Here is a 25,621-nt window from a genome sequence, read left to right as displayed (position 1 = left end):
ATGGTTGGGTGCTCCGATCCCTCCGGGAAACCATTGTGGGCGGGGCGTGTCTCGGCTGGTATGCCCGAAGCGGCGTAGCCGGGGCGCGCCTTTTCCCGCCCAAGAGGGGTTGTCCTAGACACCTACACCGATGACCACGCCCAGTAGGCGTAGCGGAGGAGGGTACACGCCCTCCCGCAGAAGAATAAATAGAGCGGGAATCCGAAGAAGCGTCCTCTTGTTCCTGTGCTCTGAAGGCTGCACCCACCCGTTGCTCGTGAGCCCTCGACGGAACAAGCAGCAATTTTGAGAACTTGTAATCTTGTTTTTTCTCTTTCAGTTATTTGGAGTTCGGAGAATCCAGGACCTCTTGATCGACAGAGAGCAGAGTTTCGAAACCATGGCTGGCAAGAAAGCAGGAAAGAGCTCCGAGATGGAGAAGGTATTACGCCTGTTGTCGAACCGAATGGCTGGCATGGACCGAAAGCTCGGAAAAGTGGATTCGATCGGTCGAGGTTTGTCGGAGGTCAAGAAACAATTGGCGGCCCTGAGCAATTCAGGTCGCCCTAAGAAGGTAATAGGCCCGGCCTTGCCGGGAGTCGTTCCCGAGGGTAGGGGGAAGCGGGTCAAGAGGAGGGCCGTTTCTGGGGAGGGTCCGGTTCCCGAGGTACCCCCAGTCGCCCCCGTCACACCGGCAGACAACCCGGTACCAATCCCAGATGCGGGTCAGCCGATCCCGGTTGTGATTACTCCCGCTAACGATCAGGAAATGCCTCCCGAATTGTCCATCCAGTTGGCAGCATGGCTCAGTAAGAAGGCAGGGGGTGCAGTGGCCCCTGGAGACCCGGCCGAAGAGGCCAGGCTACTAATCGAGCAATTGCGGCAGTCGAGAGATGCCGCAAAGGCGAATCTTCCTCTTGTTTCCCCACAGGTGGCACCGGTGGGACCTGCAGTTGGTCACGGGAAGACGGCGGGAGCTACGGCCGAACCGGGTAAGCTCGCTTTGCCAATGGCAGGACAGGGTTCATTACCCTCAAGGCGGGAGAAGGTGGCACAGCACATCCCTATGGCCACGAAAGAGTTAATATGGGGAGACAAATATGTTAACATGTTTTCATTATTAACTGATCATCGCAAGATGGAATATGCTAAAACCCAGAAGGATTTGTGGCACCCGAGCGTATGGCACGCCAAGATGGCGGAATTCAGGGTGGATGAGACAGTAACGAACTGGGTTAAGGCCTTTTCTATATTTACTGCGGTTATGGGGGAACGTAAACCCGAGGTGTTAACTGAATTGTCCTGCTATCAAAATCGTATTATGGATTTTTATTCAATGTATGGGGGGGAGGAATGGAAAGGTTATGACATGAAATTCCGGAAAGCGAAAGAATATGATGCTACTCTGACATGGGATTGCCTGGACTCGGTGTCATGGCACAAGCAGCTCCTGCCAGGGGCGGCAGGTACATCCTCGTCAGGCCGGAGTGGGTCAGGGGTCGTCCGCCAAAAGCCCGCGGTGCCCTTTCGAGCGGGCGCCGGTGGGGATTACCAGCCTAAAACCGGCGGGAATGGCGGCAAGCGGGGGGGTCTGTTGGGGCTTCAATCGAGGCAACTGTAACAGACCGCAGGGGACATGTAGGTTCAAGCATGTGTGTGCGGGCTGTGGGAATTCCTCACACCCGGAGAGTTCATGCAGATCTAAAAATAGCGGGACTGGAGGAAAAGGAGGGTCCAAGCAGGAGTGAGATAAAACGTTGTGACCGATTGCTTACACCCGTTGATCTCATGGCTATGATTCCTTGGTTGAACAAATACCCTGATCATGTATCCGCTGGGGTGTTGAGGAAGGGATTCTTACACGGCTTCCGCATCCCGGCGGGAGATTTTCGGGGAGACTCCTTTTGCGGAAACCAGTTATCGGTACAGCATAACCCAAGCGTGGCAGAGAGAAAAATTGCAAAAGAAGTCAGCTTAGGGCGAGTGGCAGGGCCTTTTCATCGCCTGCCGGTGGCGGAGTTCATCTGTTCCCCGTTAGGGGTTGTCCCGAAGAAAGACCCAGGGGAGTTTAGACTTATTCATAACCTGTCTGCTCCAAGGGGTTTCTCGGTGAACGAGCCCATTGACCCGGAAGTTTATTCAGTGCGGTACGCATCGTTCGATGATGCCGTGGCCATGTTAAATCGCCTGGGCCCCGGGGCGCTGATGGCGAAATCTGATATCGAATCGGCGTTCCGGTTGCTCCCAGTACACCCACAGGATCAGCGCTTGCTAGGTTTTGCATTCCAAGGGAGTTATTACATGGATAAATGCATGCCTATGGGTTGCTCCATTTCTTGTGCCTATTTTGAAATGTTCAGCTGTTTTTTAGAGTGGGCATTTACCGAGGCCACAGGGCATAGGCATGTTATGCACTATTTTGATGACTTCCTGTTCTTGGGAGCAGCCGGCGATACGAAATGTGCGCAGGCGCTGCATGACTTCTGCATCCTCATGAGGGAGTTTGGAGTCCCATTGGCACCAGGTAAGACGGTTGGACCATCTACTTCACTGGAGTTTCTGGGAATTGAGCTCGATTCGGTGGAGGGATGTTTCCGTTTACCGATGGAAAAAGTGGCCAAGTTTAGGGCTTCCTTGACGCAATGCCTGGACAAGGAGAAAGTGACCCTGCACCAGTTACAACAAACAGTGGGTCAGCTTAACTTTGCCTTGAGGGTGATACCAATGGCCCGCCCCTTCTCACGCTCTATTGCACAAGCTATGGTTGGTCTCAAAGAGGGACACCACCGTACGAGACTGTCGGCAGAGGTTCGCCAGGATATGCGCATTTGGTTTGCATTTCTGGCGGACTTCAACGGTCGAGTCGTGTGGAACAGGCCGCCAGCGTCTTCAGATGAACTAGGTCTGTGGACTGACTCAGCGGGGAGCGTGGGATTTGGCGCCATCTTTGGTAATCGATGGTTGGCGCAAACATGGCCGACGTGGTGGCACTCCAGCGGTCTCACAGGTAACATTGGGTTCTTGGAGTTATTCCCCATTTGGGTTGCTCTGATGGCATGGCCGGACGACTTCAGGGACCGCTCAGTGGTGTTTTGGTCTGATAATATGACAGTTGTTGAATGCATTAACCAACAGGCAGCACGCTGCAAATGGATCTTGAGATTGTTGAAAGAAGTTGTGTTGCTTTGCATGAGGCTGAATGTACAGTTCAGGGCGAAACATGTGCCGGGCGTACTGAATCATGCAGCTGATGCACTCTCTCGTTCACATATGCAGGCGTTCAGGGGTTATCTACCCACAGCGGACCTAGTAGCAGCACCATTCCCCAAAGCACTATGGCTAATCGGTGCCCCGGATTACAAGACCTCGTGGCAGCAAGCTTAGCCCCCAGGACAAGGAAGGCATACGAAGGAGCGTTTCGTTCCTATTGCACATTTTTGGGTCCGACAGGGAGTCAGAACTGGGGTCAGGAGGAATCCTTCCTGGGGTTCCTGGTAGCGCTGCACAGAGAATGCCGATCAGCGGCAACGGCCAGTAGGCATAGGGCGGCCATTTCATTCATGGCGCAGGTGCATGGCATAAGAGACCCAACGGGTTCCTTTTTGGTTAAGAAGGCCCTTCGCGGCTGGCAGCGCCTCGAGGGTCGCAAACAAGATACGAGGCGCCAGATTGGCCTAGACAGGTTGTCTCTACTGGTAGCGAAACTAGACGAGACGTGCTCCTCCCACTGGTCCTCGATGGTCCTCGAATTGCTTCAGAAGGTATGTGCGATTGCACATGTTGTAAAGATCAAGTGACATGCATTCACGCTTCTTGTCTTTTGTTTCAATTACAGTTTAGCGAGCCTGTCACGCGGGGCGGAATTTGCAGTCGACCCAGCACCAGGAGACCAGCGGTCAAGGACCACCGTCTGGAGAGAGAGTGGTATGGGTCGTGGGCCACTCATATGTGAGGCGCGCCGGGGAAGTATTCAAAGCAGGTGACGTGACTCACGCAGCTGGGGAATTCGGGTACAGAGTGGCCTTCCATGGGAAGGGCGGGCTCTGTTTTGACCAATTCGAATAATTTTTTGAGGGTCTCTTAGGGCGGCAAAGGTCACCGCCATCTGTAGTCATAGTACACCTGGGGGGCAATGATTTGGTGACACTGGGGAGACGAGTGTTGTTTGAACAAATTTTGTCTGCTGTTAGCTGGTTGGCTAGAAGAGTCCCGGGGTGCACGATTGCCTGGTCCCACATGATCCCCAGGAAGGTATGGCGGGGGGGCCTTTCGGTGTCGGCTCTGAACCATTCGGTACAAAGGGTTAACAATAAAATTGGTAAATTGTTCCGCTCCTCGCAGTTGCATAGCATTCCTCACGGGTGTATTCGGGGTGATCTCATGTATCTGAATGATGGGGTCCATCTGTCCAGGGAGGGAAATGATTTACTCATAGGAGACTTCATAGCCTGGCTAAGGGGTTTGAGGAAGCAAGACCTTTAGGAGGAGTAGGGGGGGCCGGATAGTCGGTCAACTATCTGGCCTGTGGCGGTAAGGTCATGATCGGTGAGCAGTAATTTCAAGGTCCCTAGAGGGGGGCGCCACCCAGAATGGATGGGAGCGCCCGGGGGGAGGCGGCCATTGGCCCCTCCCACGGGGAGGCGGCACCCACTAAGGATGAGTCGCCTAAGGGGAGACGGCCATAGGCCCCTCCCAGGGGGGAGGTGGCTATATGCCCCTCCTACTAATTTCCCGGGGGCCGGATATCCGCGACGGCGGATAGAGAGTGTGGGGATGGGGGGGAGTCCATGCTGTCCTTCCTACAGATACCTCACACGGGAACTCGGACGACCTTTAAGATGGCGTCGAGTGGAAAGGGGGCTCCCACCACGACAAGGGAAGTTACAGTTGGCAACGAGGGTAGAGTCCTCTGCGCATGCGCCACTCACACAGTGAGGGCGAGAGTTTTGGTAGTAGGGATCTGACACCGGTTAAGACCTTGCCGTTGGCCCTTAATGCTAGGATGTACAATTTTAATTTAGAATGGTCGCATTTGCAGGATGTTAGACTCGGCTAGGAAACCTTTGTATTAGAGATCTGTTAAGGTTAGCCAAAGAACATGTCTTCATCGAAATGTAATAAATATAAAATTGTACATGATTATGAAACTTTTATTTTAATGTTTTAAATTTTGTTTCATATTTTAATAAATACGGCCGGGAGTGTGACTCCCTCCCGCCTTCCAAAAGTTCAAGCCTGTGTCCGACTTCCCATCCTTGGGAATTGTGTTGGGAGGGGGTGACGGGCATCCCGGCCATATAAGCTATCTCAGCATTTTCGTAACTGGTCAATTTTTGTCAGTTAGCCAAATAAAATTATGAAGCCACTAGTCATAAAATACAGAAACTATTGGCAAGATGGGCAAGTCTTCCATTAACCCTGATAGGTCGAGTGGTGCTTATTAAAATGTCGAAATTCACCCTATTAATTTTTATTTTCTCCAATATTGTCATCAAGGTTAATGCTAGTTATTTTAAAGGACTAGATTCAATGATTAGATCTTTTATTTGGAATAAAAAGGCGTCCAGAGTCCAGACTTAAACTCTTGGTTCTTCAACTAGATGTAGAATCAGGTGATTTAGCCTTACCACATATACGTTCCTATTACGATTCTGTTTTTCTCGATTTCAGCGCCTGTCTATTATGCAATACAAAATCTAGAGATCATTTTTTTAATAATAAAATGATTGCAGAAGCAGGAGCTCCTACTTTTCTAAAAACCTCGAGACTCCCCAAAAAAACCTGATACAAAACGCTTTTCGATTTTATGTTCAGACTGAAGATATTCCATAAACAGAGCGGGTTCCCTGGATTCTACTCATTAAAGTTAAATGAATGTAGAGATTTGGGTCTCTTCCTACATTCTTCCCATCTTAGAACCTGGCAGCTTTCTGGGTTGGGCATGGTTAATCAGTTTTATATCCAGGACAGGAATATTACATGGGAAAAAGTTCAGTTTAGATGTCATGATCGCATAACAAACCCTCTTTTTTTGGAATATCTTCAAATTGTTCACTTTTTAAATAAAATGATATTGGGTGGTTGCTACTTCTCTTTTCTCCACTAATATGAGAGGGGTAGGACATTGGTATAGATTATTGACATCCCAAAATCAGTCTTCTTTGGTTAAACATTTTTGGGAGAAATTTGCTTTGGAAACTTCATGTTCTTTTTCTAGATTAGAATGGTGAACTATTTCTGTTTCTGGTTATAAAACCCTTAGAGCTGCCAACTTTAAGAGAATGGCATTTCTTTCGCATTGGATGGCTTATTACACTCCTAAGGCCCTAAATAAATGTTACCCTCAGGTCGGAAATAGGTGTTTTCGCTGCCTCTCCCCAACTGAAGGAGGATGGAGGCATATATTTTTACTTGCCCTAAACTTGAGACGTTTTGGCACAGAATTTGGGGATACTTTATTAGGGCTATAAAGAAACCTTACCTCAATAGCGGAAGTAGCTCTTTTCGGTATATTTAGTAGCGAGGTCATGCTAGATATATCAGAGGTTCATTTTCTAGAAATTTCTATGTTAGTGGCTCGCTCTTTAATATTGCAAAACTATAATTGCTCGAAGCAATTCTATATGAGAAATGGCTTAATAAGATGAAGCATACTAACACATTTGAAGAAGCTTATGCTAATCGAAGGGGAGCAATTAAAAGATTCTCTTATTTTTCCGATTGTATATTCAAAACAGTTTTTTCCCTTTTTTTTCCTTTTTTTCTCTACAATTCTGCAATTATGATTCTTCGAAATGGATTTAGAGGTTTATTGGATGTTTATGATTGAAGTAGTGTGGCTCACTGGTTAGAGGCGGCAGACCCGAGAGCAGAGGACGGCCCGGGACCAGGGTTCGATTCCCGGCGCGGCAGGTTTCTGGACCAGGGTCAGCGGACTCGATAATTCTCTCGCCTCGGTGCCCACTCTGATCAGCGATCACACTCGGCAACTCTGGGCATTAGCTTGCCTCATCTTCACTAACGGCCCCACCAGACCGCCGGGGATGCCTGGTCTCACCCTGGAGATACCCATTAAGGGACCATCTCTCAGGGAAGCCAGGAAGGGTTTTGCAGCGGTCGAAGCGCCTTGGGACCCTACGGGTATGTAGTGCGCTATATAAATGCCAATACATTTACACATTTACATTTACATTTACATTGTTTAATTAACTGGTCCCTGTTTTTTATGGTACGCTAAATGTTGTTGTTTCTTTTCTGATCTCTTGCTCAACTAATAAAAGAAAAAGGACATACTAGGCACATCTCTTTATCATGTCTATGTGCATCAATAGGGTGGCTAATGGGTTATGTTTTGGGTCAAACATTGAATAGGATTTATCTCCAAGAAGCATAGATCGAATACTCATTTTGTTCTAAGGATTAGTTCATTCCGTTTATTGATCGAGTGACACCTTTAAAAGTTGCGTTAGCAATTGGGCACAGTGTACACAAACGCATACTATTTTACAAATGCGCAATTTAGGTCTGTGCATAGGCACTTACAGCCTGATTCATCATACTCCCGTTTTGCGAGGCCCTAATAGCGATTCATAGCGAATCGCTATTAAGGACTTGCAAAACGGGATTCATGTAGAAATTGCATGAAGAAATGCGATTCCTACATATTCCTTATTTGCGATTAGCAAATTGCTAATCGCAAATAAGGAATAACTCGCCATTCATTCCTATGGGCCAAAAGGCCCATAGGAATGAATGGGGAGTATTCCTTATTTGCGATTAGCAATTTGCTAATCGCAAATAAGATAGCGATTTGAAGGGTGCCAGGGGTGTCCAAAGGACACCCTGTAGCACCCCTCAAATGAAATTTTACACAGGTGTTGCACACACACATGTCCAAAGGACATGTTGTGGAATTTTAGTTTACGAATTGAACATCATCTGCGCCAGCTTGTCACCCATGTACAACGTGCACGACGACCATTTTAGGTATCATGGTCTCCCTGTCCACGATCGGTTGCCAGCGCGCCCCTCTGACCCAGCAAGCATCCTCCGCGCACCCTGGCTCCCCCTCCCTCCCTCTCACGAGCCTAACCCTTCTGCATGACCCTGTCCTTGGGAGTCACGCCTGCGCCTGATCAGCATCTCCTCTCCTCCCATGAATGCCCCTCTGTTGGTAAACCTTCCCTCCGCGCTCGATTGTCCATGCGGCATGAATACCACTCCTTTGATGACCCCTTCCCCCGTGTCCAGCTGTCCACACAGGTCCGAGGCCATCGCCTAAGCCGGGAGATACCATTTACTGCCCCTTATCGTATGAAGTCACTCTTCTTCAAAGGACCCCCCCTATTGATCAAGACCTCCCCACCCCACGGGATATGATCAGGCGCACACATCCTAAGAATCGGCAGAACACTCAGCTGCGCAATGACCCCCCTCCTCTTATCAGCCGGTTGAGGACCTCTATTGTGAAGGTATATGGGGGTGGGATTGACACGAGGATCACGGGGATGTGTCTTTCCTTGTTGTTCACAATGTTCTGATTGTAATAAAGAAAGGTCACATGCCATAAACCAGTGTATAAGAGGCCAGGCCTCGGAGAGGCTGTTAGAGCACCTCGAGACGATACCTTGTTGTCTGATCTGATGTGTTCTGCTCCGTCGGAATAAAGCTTCTGTTTCCTGCCTTCTGGTCTCCGGCGCCTGCCTCATTGCTTGGTAAATTTGAATGGTACAAGGGCGTTTAGCGCCGGGCAAATCTTGAGAAAGGTCCTAGCCCTACCTTTTTCTACAATTGGCGTCCCAAAGCGTGGGGCCCATCAGCGACACGTGGATCCAGTGGGAGAGGTCCCGACGACAGAGTGAACGACTGCAACGATCGGGAAGAGCTCGTGTCCGATAGACCCTCGTCTGACAGCCGATCATCCGACCTTCACTAGTTCTGAACAGACCTCTCTCGAGTGATCTACGGTCCTGACTGGGAACCATCAGGAGTGCCACGGGCATCACGAAGGAGAGAGGACGATCGGGCGCTGGATCCAGAGGACAGGAAACCGTCCATGCGGTCCGGGTAAGGTCGTGTAAACACGACAAATTGAAAAAATATTGTTTTGTTTGGATAATACTAGTATTACGCTTTGTTGAAACCCTCTGGAGATTCACCGTCTGCAAACGGAGAAAATAACAGGCTCTCTCTTTGCAAGCAGTGAAGGATAGGTAACGCAGACTTTTGTCCCCGTTGTAATCCGTCGTGCCTATCTTCCTCCCCCACTGTTTCCCGAACTGTCGTTCGTGGATTATTGTCTGAAGATTCTTTGTCTGCAAACAGGGAAGAACAAGGTCTCTCTTTGCAGGTAGAGAAAGAGTGGGTAACGATAACTTTTCGTGCCCACTTATTCTCCCCACTGAATTGTTTTGATTGACCGATTATTCGGTATTGGTTCGTTTGAGGTATTCACCGCCGGCAAACAACGGAGAATAGAAATATTCTTTCTAGTCTTTGCCCGCCGTGATAAGATAGGTAGTGCAGACTTTTGTCCCCGTTGTAATCCGTCATGCCTATCTTCTCCCCACTGGTTGGTAGCCTGTTTAGCCCGGACCGCTTATTAGAGATGAACCATCCAGCTCCACTGGAGGGCACCCCTAATAAGGACATGTTCACTAAGCATGGACTAGTCGCTATAGCTTATACTAAGTTATGGCATAAATATACAAAGAAGAACCCTGAAAGTCAGTGGCTACTGATAGGTTCCTTTAATGAAAATAAAATAAAAACATTAGAAATAGCGCTCCAGAAGAATAAGACCACGCCCACTATGCTCGACAGTATCGGCATGTGGCGCAAAGAAACGGAACAACGAAAGAAAAGAGAAGAAGCAAAAATAGGGAAAGAATTACGAAAGGCAGCCCACCTGGCCGCAAAGCAACTAGAAGAGGAAATAAAAGAAAGAAAGGAAGCTACACAAAACCAAGAATCAGGGTCGACAGGCCAATGTCCTGTTAGGACCCCCTCTGCGCTCTACCCTGAATTGCCCTCCAAACAGCGGGCGAACGATGAGTTACTACTAGGTCCCCCAATCATCTACATGCCCCCTCCGTATGCCCCCAGCCAACAACACTCGCAGGCCCTAAATGCAAACGAGAACGACCTCAGCGCTAGTGCACCGGCCCTCACGGCCTCCGCACCAGCCACATTAACAACCTCGTCAGACGACCCTGAGGCTAGCAAACAACCACCAGCCAGGCCAAATAGGTTGAGCAAAGATGAGCGGGATGGGATCGACAAAATAGCAAAAACATTAGTAGAACGACGGGAGAGCGAAGAATATACAATGAGCATATATAATTCACATGCCGACAGCCACAGACGGCATTTCATTTTGCGATTCAGCTACCACACCCTGAACGCATATGAAGATAGGTATCGAAGTAAGGGCCCCGCTAAACTAACAACACTGTATAGGAAGATTGATGTTGGAGATGGGACTGAATGTGAGGCGACGGAGCTCTTCATGCAGATGCTTGAGGTCTTCCGCCACCTCACAGAACAAAAACCAGAAACCAAGGTTACAGTCCCTGAAACGACCTCAGTAGCAGTAGCCAATACTATGATGCCCATCAGAGAGGCGGCCCCTTACTGGATCCTGCCACGGGGCCAGGGAACAAGCGATGATATCAATAATGAAAATGCAAAAGGGAGGGTTGTGTACAATTGGGTTTACCAACCATGGGACCGACAGGATATCCTAACCTTCAAACAAACACTGCCCGATTTAAGAAAGAACCCGACAGCATTCTATACCGAATTAGGCACAGCCTTGGGTTCGACGATAATGACTTTAGCAGACATTGACTTGTTCTTCGGGTTATGCCTGCCAGCTGACGTGTGGAAGCAAATCCGGAAGGCTGACCACACGGATCTGTTTGGACATACCTGGGACCAACTCGGTAAACTAGATAGACAACGAGAACCTGGAAGGAAACCAGTAAAAGACATACTAGAACTCCCAGACAAAATAGTTCAGAAATTAAAGACACTGATTCCAGAAAGAAAGGTAGACTGGTCGATAGTCACGGCCTGTCGACAGAAACCCCAGGAAGATGTGTCAGAATACTTCTCCCGATTCGAGACAGTGTTCTCCGACTACAGTGGCCAAGACATGACCACCGCAACCGGACAGCACCTGTTTGTACAAAATTACGTAAAAGGCCTAACACAAGAGGTCTCCCAAAAGCTGCAGACGAGTGAGAGTAGTTGGGGGGCCTCCAAACCCGCAGCTATCCTTCAGATGGCTCAGTATTACGAGCACCAAAAGAATGAGAATGATAGGGCGTCCGAGAAAAAGAAGAAAGATTTAAAGGAAAGGGTAATGATAGCCCAGATACAGGGTATAGCGGTAGGACGGGAACACCAAAGGGGGAACTACCAATCAACCACCCCCAGAGATCTACCTCCTAAAGATCACACCCCAACACCCCACACTGGACGTAGAGACATTAGCAATGACCAATGCGCCTTCTGCAAAGGGTTCGGCCATTGGAAATACCAGTGTCCGGTTATGCTAGAGATGAATAGAAATAGGGACTCCAGGGATGTGGCAGGTGGTCCGAGAAATAGAGTACAAGGACGAGGGCACACAAACGACACCAACAATGACAGATCAGGGAGATTGAACACATTTGACCGACCCCGACAGAACCAGTATCAAGTATCTAACGATGAGAATGCCCCTGATTTTGCATAGGACTGCCAGGGGCAAGGGAGGGATCCAGTCGAGCTCTGTGTTGACCAGCAAGGTCCTTATGTCACCGCTAAGGTCCTGGGTACCGAGTCTCCATTCTTGGTAGACACTGGGGCGACACGTAGTGTGTTATCAAAACGACTGATTCCAAGGGCACCCTTGTCTGGCTCACACATAACGTCGATAGGTTTCGATGGAACGCCCTCCACTAACCCCCTGTCCGTACCTATTACCTTTGACCTAGAAAACAACACCACTGACGCGACATTCCTGCTTTCCTCCAACTCCCCTGACGCCATTATGGGCATTGACTTACTGAAACATTTTCGAGCTACCATTAGGTGTTCCCCAGATGGAATACGAGTCATCCTGTACGACAACCCAGACATGCCCAGATCCCGTCCCCCACGACACATGTGCTCCATAACTGACGCTGACATGTCCTTGCTTGACACCCTGCCTCCGTACCTGTGGGCCAGAAATGACTCTGATGTGGGGCGAATGATGATTGATCCTATTCACATAACTGTACGACAGGACGCTATGCTCCCGAAACTCCCGCAATATCGGATATCCCCAGAGGGTGAGAAGGCACTGGTAGCGATCATTCAGTCTCTGGTAGATGCAGGAGTGGTTGAAGAGGTGGTTAGCAACGTCTGCAACAGCCCAATCCTACCTATTGTTAAGAAGCAAGGTGAAGGAGATGAGAAAGCGTACCGCTTCATCATCGACTTGCGAGAGATTAACAAAGTAGTTGTACCCCAATATCCTGTAGTCTCTGATATCACCACCATTCTGACCCTCATCCCGTCCACTACCACCACCTTCACTGTTATCGACCTTAAGAACGCGTTTTTCTCTATCCCCATTCATCCAGACAGCCGTTATCTCTTCGGCTTCACTTTAAAATCCCGCTCGTACCGATTTTGTAGAGCTCCCCAGGCGTACACTGAAAGTCCCAGCATTTACAGCCAGGCCCTCAAAAGACAGCTGGATGCCTTGCAGCTACCAGAGGGAGTGGTGTTGATCCAATATGTCGATGATATCCTTTTGGCGGCCGACACCACCCCGCTTGCAACGACAGCCACCGTCCAACTCCTACACTTTCTTGCAGAAAATGGCCATAAAGTCTCCAAAAAGAAGTTACAGTTCTGCCAGCCACAAGTGACTTACCTAGGCCATCTTCTGTCCAAAGAAGGGAGGAAACTTACACCCGACCGAATCCAAACCATCCTAGACACCCCCATCCCAAAAACACAAAAGCAGGTCCGCTCTTTGGTTGGCCTAACCTCTTTTTGCAGACAGTGGTTGCCTAATTACAGCCTCATTGTGAAACCATTACTTGCCCTGCTGACCAAAGATGTCCCCTGCCCGCTTCCTTGGACCACTGAGTGTCAAGCCTCCTTTAAGGAATTACGGGATGCACTCTGCTCAGCACCCGTCCTCGGAACGCCGGATTACTCCAAACCCTTCTCCCTCTTCACCCACGAAAGGGAGGGATGCGCATTGTCTGTCCTAACTCAATCGATTGGTCCTAAGCAGCGCCCTTGTGCCTACTTCTCCGCCACTCTTGATCCTGTAGCCAGAGCTTTACCTGCCTGCCTTCAAGCAGTAGCTGCCGCTGCTGTCTCTATCCGTCAGAGCGAGGGAATTGTGCTTTCCAACTCCCTCACTGTACTAGTACCCCATGCTGTCGACACCCTCCTGAACCAAACCAAGACTCAACACCTGACTAGCACACGACTGACAGGGTACGAACTGACGCTACTTGCACCCCACATCACACTAAAGAGATGCACAACTTTGAATCCTGCCACATTGTTGCCCCTGCCTGAAAATGACCCCGACGTTCCTCCCATCCACGACTGTGTGACCCTCACGGACGAACAAACTAGGAGTAGGGTTGACCTCCGAGACACTGCTTTTACTGACCCCGATGGAGAGCTATGGGTAGACGGCTCATGCATCAAACTCCCAGATGGCACCACTTCAGCTTCCTATGCAGTAACGACAGCCCGAACAGTAGTTGAGACAGCCCGCATCACACAACGATCTGCCCAGGCAGCAGAGCTGATAGCCCTCACACGAGCATGCATCATAGCCACGGGGACCACCGCGAACATATACACAGACAGCCAGTATGCCTTCGGGGTGGTCCACCATTTTGGACTCCTGTGGAGGGAGAGGGGATTCCTGACGTCCCACGGCACCCCAATCCTCCACGGAGATCTAGTTTCCGCTCTGATTGAAGCAGTTCTCCTCCCCAAACGATTAGCGGTGATCAAATGTCAGGCACAGAAAAGGGTAACAGACTTAGTCGGACAAGGGAATGCATTGGCCGACATCACTGCACGAACCACAGCTGAGAATAGGACGGCAACACGCATGTATGTGACCAGGTCACAAGCAGAGAGATGGACTGACGCAAGGGAAATGATCAGAGACATCCAGTCGGCCAGCACCCCTCACGAACTGACTAAGTGGGCAGTGGTGGGTTTGAAGGACGAAGAGGGCTGCTGGCGAACAAAAGATGCAAACAGATGGTTGCTACCCGACTCATACCTGATTCCCATACTGACAATGGCACACTCCCCCGCACACATAGGATCTGCACCCATGATCGAACTCATTTCCAAAGTCTGGCACAACGACAAAATCCCTGACTCAGCCAGACGCCTAGTTCAGCAGTGCCTCATCTGTCTGCAACACAACCCCGGGAAAGGAACTGTGGTACCCCGGGGAGGGTTTGGGACCCCCAATCACCCCTTTGAGGTCCTTCAGATGGACTACATCCAACTAGAGAGATGCCAAAACCTGAAGTATGTACTAGTCATCGTATGTGCCTTCAGCAAATGGGTAGAGGCCTATCCAACCCGTGACAACACTGCCATGACTACTGCCAAAGTACTACTGAAAGAATTCTTCCCTCGCTATGGCCTTTGTCGAATTTTATGGAGCGACAATGGCCCCCACTTCATAGCTGAGGTTATCCAACTAATCCTAAAGGGGTTGGGGGTGAAGCAAACGTTTCATGCGGTCTTCCACCCCCAATCCGCCGGTCTAGTGGAACGCCATAATGCCACACTGAAGCTGAAATTGTCGAAAATAGTGGCCACCACTGGACTTAACTGGCCGGATGCCCTCCCACTGGCCTTGTTATCGATGCGCTCCACTCCCACCAAGCACCATTTGACCCCCTATGAGGTCATATTCGGGCGACCGATGAACCTCTGGACTGCTCCCAAACCGACCTCCATTCATGACGTCCCAGACGTCCTACTATCTGATTATTTGTGCAAGTTAACTAAAACGTTGTCTGTCATTCATCAACAGGTGCAGCAGGCCATCCCCGATGCTTCCAGGGGCCCCGGCCACGACATCCAACCGGGAGATTTCGTCCTAATACGAAATTTCCAGCGGACCAAGAGTCTGGAACCTCGGTGGACGGGCCCCTGGCAAGTGCTGATTACCACCCGAACGGCGCTTCGAGTGGAGGGGAAGAGGCACTGGCTGCACGCGCATCATTGCCGGAAGGTCTCTGCGAACCTGGCCACGACAGAAAACGTCAGCACCCAAGAAGAGCTCCTGAGCAAAGACCGACCGATATTGGACTGTTATCCCGATACTGAGGCACTCGAACTTGCAAAATTCTCTGATCCCACTGTGCCAACCAGAGAAGGGTATTTCCTGCGTCGAAAGGAGGGAGTTTCGGCTAAGTAGACCACGGACTAAGTTGAATCTCAGAACGGTGACCTAAGCATCCAAGGGTTACCGGGAGAGAAGCTAAACGAAGTCTGTGGTTCTGCCCACTACCGAGCCCCTTGAAGGTGATGGAAGCGCCAGATAAGAAGATGATGGAAGCGCCAGATAAGAAGATGATGGAAGCAACAGGAAATACCCAGTATAGAAATCCAAAGACTGACAACTTGCACAAATCAAAGACAATCGCACTCTTCATTGTCTTCCTCTTCTGCCTCCTCCTCATGACCTCCTTCTGGATTCTGGAGGAAAGCACGCCGGCTCATGAGGCATTGCTACCTACTGCACAGCCAACACCCCTGAAAGAGCATCACCTAATCTCTCTGTCACCTCAGCTCCGAGAGAGGCGCAGGGAATTCTGGAACAATTCTTTCGTGCAACTGTTGCACCAACACAACCTTGCCGCAAATGCCACGAACTGCTGGATCTGCGGGTTGCTCCCGCATGCCACTGGACACTCCATCCCCTTCATCCCTTCTCCTTTCTCAGTTCACGGCTCCTGCCTCGCCTGGTTGATCCTCATGCAAGAGAGCCACAAGGACAACGCCACCTCCAGCCAGACGGTGTCGCACTTCTACTCTGGTTTCTGGCTGAACAAAACCGGAAAGACTTCTGCTGCCCTGTGTCCTGCGCTAACGGGCGCCACCTTCCTTAAAGACATTCCAGCCAAAGAACGAGTCGAAGTACAGGTGCTCCACAATCCAGCCAGGACCACCTTCTCTCATCTGCAAAAACAAACTACCGCCACTCTGACTGTGGCCCTGTCCGTTATCAATGTCACAGGTCTTGTGTGTCTTGAAGGCCACGGAACACAGCTGGTGGGTCACAGTGCCTGCCGAATCACCAGAACATTGGACTCAGTTGACCCCCCTTCCTTCGTTGCTTCTCCAAATATGTACTTTGTGTGTGGCACCAAAGCTTACACCTGGCTCCCGAAAGGTTGGAAGGGTATCTGTTACATTGCCTTCGTTCTTCCACCCACATATGTAGCCCCTGCCAACCATCACCGGCAGAGGCGTGCAGATGACATTGGACAAACCGACTCCACCGGAGCACAGTTCCTAGATGCAGCAAAAGGACTTGTCCCCCTGTGGGGCCCAATGGCAAACAGCCGCGCTATCCGACACCTGACCCAGGCAGTAGAAACAACGATCAACATCACGGCTGGCATCCTCGCCAACAACACGGCGGAGCTTCAGGCGGTCCGCCTTGTGACCCTCCAAAATCGCCTTGTCCTAGACGTGGTCCTAGCCGACCGAGGAGGAGCATGCCGCATCATCGGATCCAGCTGCTGCACATACGTGCCAGATAACTCGCCTTCAGTCTACAAAGCCATTGAACACCTCCACAGACTCTCCTCAGAGGTTCACCAAGAACAAGAAGGATGGTCGCTTGGAAATTGGTTTTGGGACACTTTGAAGGGATGGGGTTGGAAGTTGTTTTCCTTCATACTGATACCTGTTGTGATATTATGTGGGTGTTGCTTGGGTGTTCAATGTCTACCCTCCTTGTGCAGTTTCGTTTCTAACTGTGTGTGCCCAAAGACTTTGGACTTCCGAAATGAGCACATGAGTCCCCTCTATGAAGTAGAAATACGTGGCCTTATGGGGATAAATCCAAACTGACAAGTTGGCGAGACATGTTAAAAGGGAGGACTGTGGAATTTTAGTTTACGAATTGAACATCATCTGCGCCAGCTTGTCACCCATGTACAACGTGCACGACGACCATTTTAGGTATCATGGTCTCCCTGTCCACGATCGGTTGCCAGCGCGCCCCTCTGACCCAGCAAGCATCCTCCGCGCACCCTGGCTCCCCCTCCCTCCCTCTCACGAGCCTAACCCTTCTGCATGACCCTGTCCTTGGGAGTCACGCCTGCGCCTGACCAGCATCTCCTCTCCTCCCATGAATGCCCCTCTGTTGGTAAACCTTCCCTCCGCGCTCGATTGTCCATGCGGCATGAATACCACTCCTTTGATGACCCCTTCCCCCGTGTCCAGCTGTCCACACAGGTCCGAGGCCATCGCCTAAGCCGGGAGATACCATTTACTGCCCCTTATCGTATGAAGTCACTCTTCTTCAAAGGACCCCCCCTATTGATCAAGACCTCCCCACCCCACGGGATATGATCAGGCGCACACATCCTAAGAATCGGCAGAACACTCAGCTGCGCAATGACCCCCCTCCTCTTATCAGCCGGTTGAGGACCTCTATTGTGAAGGTATATGGGGGTGGGATTGACACGAGGATCACGGGGATGTGTCTTTCCTTGTTGTTCACAATGTTCTGATTGTAATAAAGAAAGGTCACATGCCATAAACCAGTGTATAAGAGGCCAGGCCTCGGAGAGGCTGTTAGAGCACCTCGAGACGATACCTTGTTGTCTGATCTGATGTGTTCTGCTCCGTCGGAATAAAGCTTCTGTTTCCTGCCTTCTGGTCTCCGGCGCCTGCCTCATTGCTTGGTAAATTTGAATGGTACAAGGGCGTTTAGCGCCGGGCAAATCTTGAGAAAGGTCCTAGCCCTACCTTTTTCTACAATGTGTGTGTGTAACATGCAACTCAGAAAAATGCATTTAAATGCATTTTTCTGAGTTTTCGCAATTTACCACGAGGTCTGACCTCGCGGTAAATTGTGGCAAGAAATTGCGAATTCGCAAAATTAAATTGGATGTTGAATAGCATTTAAGGAATCTCAAATAGAGATTCCTTAAATGTCATTCCTCGCAAAATTGCGAGATCGCAATTAGTGATTTTTACATTTGGGATGCTGAATCCCAAATGCAAAAATCGCTCTCGCAAATGGCCAGATTCTCAGAATCTGGCCCTTTGCGAGCGCTATTTTCTATGATGAATCGGGCGGAAAGTGCACTTTTACCCAGATCTGTGTAAAATAAACTGCGAATTGGACCCCTGATTTAGGCCAAGAGTGCAAAAAGGAATGGTTGCCCAGTGCTTCTGGCTGGTAAGGACTACAAGTGCGGTGTCCTTGAAGTAGCTTCACATCTTTGTTTAAAAGAACGCCTGAACTCGAGCACCAGCCAGTAGTTGGTTGGTTTGTAAATGAGTGCTACTGTCTAGAGACCGCATATTCTCAAAATAGACCCCAAGAGAGAAACAAACTCGCATTAATCTCAATTGAAAATACTGCACCGACAACACTTTCTGCACAGAAGCAACACAGGGTTTTGTTTTTCGCCTTCATTATCAGAGCAGCAGAGTCTGATAATGCAACGCACCATTTTTCACATCTCTTATAAACAGATTAAGCTTGTGAGAGAGCGCAATTTGAATGCAAAGTACATCGTAGCCATATTTAGACGTATATGTTATAAACGAAGGAATGAAACATATATCGTAATGTAAAGTTGACAATTATGACATAAAAGCCAACGAATGTGATAACCTGTTATAGGAAACGTAAATGTATTCACATGTTAAAATGCATTAGATTTAGAAGGCCTGTATACATGATGGGTAATGTAGAGATGCTTATGAAAGGTAGAACGTGCACAGTAGAATTCGTGTACGTGTGTAACTTTAAAATGGAGAAGCGGCGAGAAATGTAATGTGGAAAAGCATAAACATAGTGAAATGTAACGTGGAGAAATGTAGGGAACGTACATGATAATGTAACCAAGGAGAATGCATAAATTATATTCTATGTAGTCGTATTCTATGTATTATATATTTGATGTAGAATGTATTTAAGTATAACTAGGGCTTTTCCTAAAAGTACGAATATATAAATGTATGCCAAAGGTTATACTGTATAGAGGGTTTCTGTAAGAATGTTGGAAGGGTTTAGGTCATTTGTGTTTATAACCTGACTGACCAAGAGTTCGAAGGAGCATAGTCACAAGAATGTAATTTAGAGGGTTTGTAAAAGTCGTAAATAGCTTGATGTGGACGTGAGAGCCGAGAAGTCTAGCACTTGTTAGATTTAAGGTGACAATGCCGGACGGAACTTATTGCTCGAACGTGAGGAGAGGCACTTGTTGAGGTGGACTATGTTTTGACAAGACCATTCACATGATCTAGAAGGTTAAGAAGTGTACAGATAAGTTAAGACCTTGTCTAAGTTTCTATGACACTTGAGCTGAAAGAGTCAATAAAAGTCGACGATGAGATGATGAAGATGACATCGAAAGGAGAAGGGTCAACTTAAACGAACGACGCAAGGAATGGACCAATGGAAGAAGCAGGAAGTTGACATCATCGGGGGAAGTCCGTGGTGGGCGTCAAGGGGCGTTCCACCCACACGGTGATTGTGTATTTTAGGGACAGCACCCCGGGGAGGAGAGAGCGATCAGGGAAGAGCAATGTGAGGAGGTAGCAATTGGGAGATTAAGAACAGCGAGACGAATTGCTCAGAGCAAGGGCGAAGGGTAGATGCCTTGAGCAGATGCGCTAAGACATCAGAGCGCAAGGGAGCAGTAGGCCGAGGACCCTTAGAGAGAACGGATGGGTAGGCAGAGAGGGTACTGCTTCTGAAACTTAAGATTTCCTTTAGAGGCTAAAGAGAGTTTGAACTTCTTTGGAAGTCAAACTGCTGACACTTTTTTTGGGAAGAAACTTGCGAAGTAGGGTTGACACATAGTATAGAGTAGGGACAGATTAACTTGATGATTGTTTTTATTTTACTGCAGATGACGCAGAAGGAACCACTTCACACCGAAGCTTAAGAGGTTGATATTGTAGCTGATTTTGTATTTTGTATACTTTGAGATTTTATCCTGAGTGGATAGTATCGTATCCAAATTAATCTTTATATAAACTCTTAAAACTTTATCAGTTGTAAGTGGTTCTTCAGAGTGGCGTCAGTTAATGGGGTTTGTCTAGCCAAGGCGGGGGTGGTCCTTTCCTCAATGACAGATACGAGCGGTCCAAAACAGATGAATGGGATTCTTTATCAAATTTATCATAATTATAAATTGATATCAAAATCTCATTCCCCGCAGTTGGTAGCAGAGTATGATGGTTATCTTCTTGAGGAAGACGACCTAGGCCAGGTTAGTTTACCCCAAGGTCCCTAGTCATCGTCGACCAGAAGAAGAATCGCAGCCGAAGACGGTGCTGATGGTGCGTCGAGAGAAAAGCAGCAGAATCGGTCGAGAGTGAGTATAAGGGTCATGCGTTGTAAGATTGCGGTGTTTTATGTTGTTCCTGTGTTGTAATGTCAAGCGGAGTTGAATGCCTGTAGTGTGATTGGGGGAAGGTTGTGAGCGCGCGCAACCGGATGAAATCTTATGTCCAGAGGACTTAAGTGGTTCGGGTGTATCGAACACCCAGAGTAATTTGTCTACCATTGAAAGGGGGTCATGAGGTACCATTGATTTCCCGACAGACCGATGATAGGGGGAGCGTATGTGTGAGTGAATGAGTAACGGACGCTGGTCGTACGTTTACTGTGTGTAAGTAACCTATCAGTTGAGGCAAGTGTCCGACCGTAAGAGGAAAGACGCTGTGCCAGTTGAGGTAGCAATTACAGTTAGACTGTGGCCGTACAGTCAGAGAAAAGTGATCGCTTGGACGGAAGTAGTCATTTTTCGATGTATGAATGAAAACGCATGTGAGATCGTGAAACAAGCTGAGAAACGAGGGAAGCTGCTAAAGGGACAAGTGACGTCAGCGTAAAGCTGCGCTGAGATTGGTCGGTTAACATAGAACTGTGCTGGGATAGGCGGATTAGCGAGAGTCGTACAGGGATTGGTGGTTGTTATCAAGACGCAAATAAGTAAGAAATATCATACGTGATCAAAATGAAGTGTTTTAAGGGTTTAGGAAAAATCTTTAAAAGAAAAAGGAGAAATTTATATATTGGAGAAGAAGCTCCACCAGAAGGCACACCAGCATATCATATGGCAGTTAATGTAGGCTTACACTCGATATTATGGATTTCCGAGTGGCACAGGCTAACTGAAGGGCAAAAAGAACTGGCGTTCCCAAGATTCGGAACGTTTAAATTAGAAGTGTTGAATCAACTGAAGGCAACAATGCTTTCAATGAGACCTCTACCGAGGCCAACACAATTTGAAGCTCTTGGTGTGTGGTTTAGAACAGCACACGAAAGGGGCGTAAAGAGGCGCCAAGAAAGAGTGAGAAGATCGGTAAAGGCGGTGCAGGAAGCTAAATGGGACGATGAAGCTAAGAAATGGAGGGTGCAGAAGATAGAAGCAGATAAACTGTACCCGATGTTGGAAGTGACGGGAGAAAGGAAACCTCGAGAACAGGAAGATGAGGATAGCGAGTCGGAGGAGGATCTGATAGATAGGCTATTAACAGACAGACCACCTCCATACAGTGGTGAACTTGCGAGTCCCATATTACCGCAAACAGACGGAACTAGGTGGGGGGAATATAAGTCGATCCCAGTAACAGAGTGGGACGCTACCAAGGCTGAGGAGATACCCCAAATTAGTTCGGAACAGAGAGTAGTGGGAAGATTTGTGGTCCAGAAGGCTCCAGAGACGCAATGCGCTAGGTCGTACCAAATGCCGGACGCTTTGCAGGTCCCGGTCACCATAGGCCCTATTGTGTCAATCTACAACCCGGAAGGGGTCCAGCAGGAGGAACAGGCACAATGGGACAATAAAAGAGCAGAAGAAGGGAATAGGAATGCCACAATGAATACCCACCGGCAAATACGAGCACCAATAAGTCGGAGTACCCCATTAGATTCTGCAACGGGTCCCAGAGTAGAACAGCGAGGTCGAAGAGGGTCAATGGATTTGAGGGGTCCTAAACCGAAAACCCATAAGGAATTAAGGGAATACCTGAGAGAATGGGACATGGCCGAAGAAGCACGGAATAGAAGTTTAGAAACGGGATCCGAGTGGAGAGAGCAGGACAACAGGATTCTCTCTCATTATGGAGCTGGTGAAAGCAGCCCCGAGTGGGAGAGAGGAAGTCAAGAAAGCAGAAGAGATATTTGTCCTACTGATAACAGCAATAGGCCAAGGGGCGAAGACAGAAGTACAGGGGGTGGCGAAGTGCCTCGCGTCACCTTCAGTGAAGGGGGACGTAGGACACAGGAGTACCGGAATACCTTTAGGTGCACACACCATGCCCCGGGTGAGGAAGTGAGACATTGGAGTCACGGAAACATGGAGAGTCGCGAAGCGTCTCGACATGCATCTGGTGATAGCGGTCGGAGTCATGAAAACATAGGGAGTCGCGAAACGGCTCGCCATCCATCCGGTGATCACGGAAGAGATCACGGGAACACGGAAGACCGGCGAGGGCCTTTCATATTATTAAGCGACACCAGACAACAAGCAAGTTATAATGGGTTAGAACAGAACGGTGGATCCTATCTCATAGCTGGAGAAACCGAGCCTAGAAGACGGAATGTAGGGTTGGAGGATGGAGCATTATTCCACCATACCCCACGTGAAGACGGAAAGGCTTGGGATCTCGAGGGGTGGGAACGAAGAGAAGGAAGCAGAGCTCTTCATAACTCACCTGTGCTCAGGCGTAGGGCGCATAGTGGAGGTGAGAGAGATATGAGAGAAGAACACAGAACTGAGATGCTGAAAGCGGAAATAAAAGCAAAACGACTTGACGTAATGAGTTTGAAGGCAGATCTGGATGAATTGATTGATGGTACAGTGTCATTAGAGAGATTAGCCTCGTATACACCAGATGAGATACTGTTCCTATCCAAGGATATTACTCGAAGAGCGAGGTCGGCTCATGAGAACTTATCTAATTTGGCAAACAGGTACATGGTAGACCTGTCACGAACTAAGGCTTTACAGAGCAACCATAGGTTAACATGCACAGATCAGGATTTGGATGACCGTAGAACGATCGCGCTGAAGGTTCACATAAGGGAATTGATCATAAGTATCAGGATATGGAGAGATCTGGATAGATGGGAGGAAAGATGGTCCAAGAAGGGCTCCGTTAGACGGAGTGTGCTTGAGAAGTCCCAGGACGCAGACTTGATGCGAATGGAAGCCTTCCCTTTGCGAGAAATCGCGAATGGAAGCTACGTTCATGTGCCCTGGAGTAGGGGGGATTTGGCGGCATTTACCAATTCCTTCCCAAAGCTTAGGGATAATCCTGTTGAGTGGTATAAGCAGGTAGAAAGATTCGTGAAGATCTCGAAGGTACTGTGGATCGATTTGAACACACTGTTCGATATCGTAGTACCCGGAGACTTGTGGACGGCGTGCAAGCTCAGTGTTGAATGGCCTACCTGTGAGCCACCGAGAGATACTCGGACAAATGGTCCATCACTTAGAGTCATGGAGAAATACGAAAGGGTAATAACATGGCTAAAAGAGAAGGTGCCGGTGCAAGACATAGACTGGGTAAAGATAGACCGAACTACTCAGGAGCCGAAAGAGACAGTTCATGAGTTTTATGAGAGATTACTGAAAGCATTCAAGCAGTACAGCGGGTTAGACGTAATGGATCCCAAGGACATTGGACAGTTTGTTTCAAAGTTTGTCCTCGGATTGAGACCAGAAATATGCCTAATGATCCAGCAGCATCTGATCTGTTGGCAAAACAAACCTTTAGACGAGATTTTGAGATACGCAAGGTATTGTAGTGACGAGATAGACTCTAAGGCAAAGAAGCTTAAAGAAAAGTTAATGCTAGTGCAAATGCAAGCTGCTGGGAAGGATAAACAGCGGCAGCAGGGAACAGGAACGCCGGCAAAGAAACAGAATAATCAGAGCAGAGATGAGGAAGAAAGACCAAGACCGAGAATGGATATCGCGACACTGAAAAAGACGACGAGATGTCATCAGTGTAACGAAGTGGGACATTGGAGACGCGAGTGTCCTTACAATGTTGAGTCAGGAGAATTAGAGCGGGAGGAGGAGGAGGTTCAGCACAACGTGGTTAAGGGAGCCACAGTCCCGAAGGGCAAGTTTGTCAAAGGGGGGACTCAGACTCCTCGAGCCCCGTTTCCTCAACCACCTCGCATCTCAGACGGAGGGAAAACCTACAGACAGATGCCATTGTTTGTAGGAGGAGAGGAATGCTACTACGTTGATCCTCTTACAGGGCAGCGGGCGAGTAGGGAAGAAGACTGCACTCTAGGAGCCGCCTTGGAAGTAGATCAGAGAGGACCGTACGTAGAGGCGGAAATAGCGGGATGTCCTACAACCTTTTTGGTGGATACAGGGGCCACTCGATCCACGTTAAGATCTGCGGTAGTCCCGGGTCTGCCAATATCAGGAGAAACGGTACAGGTGGTAGGAGTCGCGAACAAAAGGATGACAAATCCCTTGACCGAACCAGTGTCAGTAAGAATAGGGAATTACAGTGACGAACATCAGTTCGTGATCTGCGATTCTAGTCCTGTGTGCTTACTAGGGAGAGATTTGCTGTGCAAACTAAATTGCACGATACATTGCACACCAGAAGGAGTAGAAGTGCAGACCAATGATGAGGACGCTGATTTTAAAGTCGTAAACTCAAAAGAGTGTGTGGAACTTTATCCTACCTTGACAGTGGAGGAGCTTCCACAAGACTTGAGAGAGAAGGTCTCAGCTGAGGTATGGGATTTTACTGGGGAAGAAATAGGATTGATTAAAGGAGTAGAACCGGTAAAAATCTTGGTAAGACCCCATGCTGAGTATCCAAGAACACCACAGTATAAGCTAACGCCAGAGACGATTGCAGGGATCAAGCCTGTGATCGAATCCATGATTAAGCAGGGAATACTGAAGGAGATCGTGGGTAGTCCATGTAACTCCCCGATCATGGGTTTGCAGAAACCTAGTGGAAAATACAGGATAGTGCAGGATCTCCGAAAGATTAATAACATTGTTGTTTCATGTTGTCCAGTGGTACCGAATCCTTCAGTGATATTATTTCAGATACCGTTCCAAGCTGAATGGTTTAGAGTGATAGATTTGTGCCAGGCTTTCTTTTCGATACCGTTGGATGAAGAGAGCCAATATCTTTTCGCTTTCAAACTGGAAGATCGCGTCTTAACATGGTGTCGTATCCCTCAGGGGTATACAGAAAGCCCGTCGATCTTTAACCAGTTATTGAAACGAAATCTTGAGAGTCTAGTACTGCCCAAGAATTCAGTTCTGGTTCAGTACATAGACGACCTCCTGGTTGCGTCAGAAACTGAGGAAGCTTGCAGAGAAGACACCATCACCTTGTTAAATCACTTGGC

This window comes from Lissotriton vulgaris, chromosome 4_1 (assembly GCF_964263255.1).
Source record: "Lissotriton vulgaris chromosome 4_1, aLisVul1.2, whole genome shotgun sequence".
Classification (NCBI taxonomy): domain Eukaryota; kingdom Metazoa; phylum Chordata; class Amphibia; order Caudata; family Salamandridae; genus Lissotriton; species Lissotriton vulgaris.
Note: the sequence above shows the minus strand (reverse complement) of the source record.